The 2,985-nt window shown below is 39.8% G+C and overlaps 1 pseudogene; it reads right to left on the bottom strand.

The window, feature by feature from the left end:
• Positions 1–1,292: 1,292 nt before the first annotated feature.
• Positions 1,293–2,985, bottom strand: part of LOC107873748 — a 7,497-nt pseudogene continuing 5,804 nt past the window's right edge.

The following is a 2,985-nucleotide window of genomic DNA, read 5'->3' as shown; positions in this document are numbered from 1 at the left end:
CATTGTAAGCATGAACACCCACAGCTTTGCCTCGTAAGGATTCTTGCTCTTCTTGAACTCGTCCAGCCCACAAGAGGAACGGTTTCTGTTTTATCATTTCCGATCAACAAAAAGTTTTGGCGTTGTGCTTCTCTCAAGAATAACTCGTGGACCAGATCATGAACCCTTCATGTCTTGATTTTTCTTCCGTCCGCACTTTTTTGGCTAGCTAAGACTAGACATCTATTGACAAGATCCTGCAAATGGTTTTCAGCCTCTTCTTCCAGGTCACCATCCAGCTTCAAGAACCCATCAGCGATCCATAATCTCACCAATATCTACACTGAAATTTTGCTGTCTTCTGGAAATATTGTGAGATACAGAAGACATGCTTGTAAGTCATTAGGCAAGTAGTGGTAACTCGATGTGACAACGCGTAGACATTGCTCAGCAGGATCTTTTGTTACACGCGACTTCATATTCTCAGCAACATTCTTCCATTCTTCTTCTGTGCTTTTAGATTTGGACAGAAGCCGAGCAACCACGACAATTGTTAGTGGTAACCCTTGACATTTGTTTGCAATTTGCTCCCCGAGAGGAACTAATTCACGCGAGAATCTTTCATTTACAAACGCCTTGCTCTTAAAGAAGATTACTTGAGCTCGCATAAAGAGCTACCTCAGTATGAAGGGTAGTCAACAATATTCGACTCCCATTATCATCAATTGGAAAACATTCTCTCGTGTCATCCCACGATTTATAGCTCCATATGTCATCCATGAAAATAAGATACCATTATACTTCAAATGTGTCTGTAGAAGGTCCGTTAGCTCTGCCTCATCTCTGCTGTAGACTTTGTCATCGATTTTGATTATAGATTGAAGAAGACTTAGCAGGGTTTCTTTCACAATTTATTCTTTAGTTATTGTAGCCCAAGCGTGAACGTCAAAATGGGACTGAATCAAAGGATGGTTGAAAACTTGTTTTGCTAAAGTTGTCTTGCCAATGCCTCCCATCCTGACAATTGGGATGACTTTTATTTCATCGGAGGAACCTCCTCTCAGTTCTTGAAGAATCCTTTTCTTTTCCTTGTCACGTCCCACCATATTGTTCGAAACTTCCAGATTAGGTAATTTTTCTGAACTCCTATCTCGTGCCAAGGACCACGTCGATGCTTGTCTACCTTTATGATCTTGAATCTTTTTTGACTCTTCTTGGACAAGGTCAATGTCCTTCACTACTTGTTGCAAGCTCTCACAAAGTTTCTCATGTGCTTTTCTTCTCTGTGTTTCATCTTCTCCTATCATAGCTTCTCATAGTCCAAATTCAATTTTGTCTTCAGCAGCATTCGCAAAACCTTTTATCCACTCCTCCAAATCTGCCATTGCCCCATAACTACTGATTTGTTTCTCCGAGTTCTTGAGAAATGTTTCTATAGAGCTCACTTTATTAAGAATAGCTACAATTTCTTCTCCGTGTTAACAAGCAACAGATAGCATTGGTGAATCAGAAGTCAACAGCAGTTCCATTGTTCTCATAAGAGATGCTATACTCGCATAGGCCATATCTATTCTCCGGTTTCCAAAATGCAATTACAACTTGAAATCTGCAAGTTGTAGGAGCTCAATAATGTTAAAATAACACGGTTCACAGCGTTGCAGAAACAGTGAGGTAAAAATTAAGAAATCAGGCAACTTCATTCTGCACTCTTCACTATCGTATCTGTTACATACTTTATGTCTGCTTCATATTCATGTCAGTATCATATACTTTATTACACTTGATTTGACACTTCAGAAATATGCAGAATCCACTTTACCGGTCAAAGAAAACGTTGCACAGATGGTGGAAGAGGAGCTGTATGATGTTCATAGGTTTTGTATTAGCTAGTTGCGAGCGACAATACGACAAAGACTTGTTTGAATTGTCGCTGGCCAAGAGGCACAGATGTAGACCAAGTCGCGGAGAATTCCTGGCGTTCTATGAGTCGATAGATCGCATACGCTGGACAGCCCTAGTCTCCAGTCTAGCTTGCACACACCTTGACTAGTTCCACTAAGTACCTGCAACCTCCCACCAACACAGGTACTAGATAACTCTGTCCCCAAAGGCTTTGGCATATAGGAAGAAGTCTCCTAGCGTTCTTTGCCTCTCACTGGGATTTAAAACAAGACCTCATGGTTCTCGACTCACTTCATCACACCCTCGAGTGTGTGCCAATGCTAAGTCAATGGACTTAGCTTGATGTGATTGACCAAGTTGTTACATTTGGATCTGTTGACATTAATAGGTACTGCATATTTTTAAAGGATACGAGCAACATAGGTTATAAAAGAAGTGAATCTACGGATTCATGGGAAACCACTAGCGTTTGCCCAAATCCTAAAGAAAATCAACTAAGTATTTATAAATATTTGACTAGGATCCCAACTATGTTGCTTGGACTAAAAGGACAGCCTGGTGTACTAAAGCTCCCGCTATGCGCAAGGTCTGGGAAGGGCTCCACCACAAGGGTATATTGTATGAAGCCTTACCTTGCATTTTTGCCGAGGCTATTTCCAAGGCTTGAACCCGTGACCTCCTAGTCACATGGCAGCAACTTTACCAGTTGCTCGGAATCTTTCAAAAAGACCAACTTACTACAACAAATACTTTCAAGCAGAAAAATATACTAAAGGCACATGAATATGAGTTTCAAACAACAAATTAATGAAGTAAAAAGGAAAATTGCATTACCTCTAATGGAGATTGAAAAGTGAAATTGTGTCTGCTATCAAGTTATAACAAATATGTTTTATATATGAAAAAAATAGAAAGGAAAAAAAGAGTTGACTTTATAGAAATGGGATAACAATTCCAGTAAGTTGACCTTGGGATTTGTGTCTATCAAAGAAAATATAATATTATAGTACATCAATATAAGCATCCAATATCCCCTCGAACTATACCCAAAGTTGCTACGACACATTCCAACTTCACAGAGGTCCTATTACCCTCGAACTCAAT

The sequence above is a fragment of the Capsicum annuum genome, chromosome 9, assembly GCF_002878395.1.
Source record: "Capsicum annuum cultivar UCD-10X-F1 chromosome 9, UCD10Xv1.1, whole genome shotgun sequence".
Classification (NCBI taxonomy): Eukaryota; Viridiplantae; Streptophyta; class Magnoliopsida; order Solanales; family Solanaceae; genus Capsicum; species Capsicum annuum.
The sequence above is the reverse complement of the archived record's forward strand: the minus strand, read 5'-3'. Positions and strand labels throughout refer to the sequence as shown.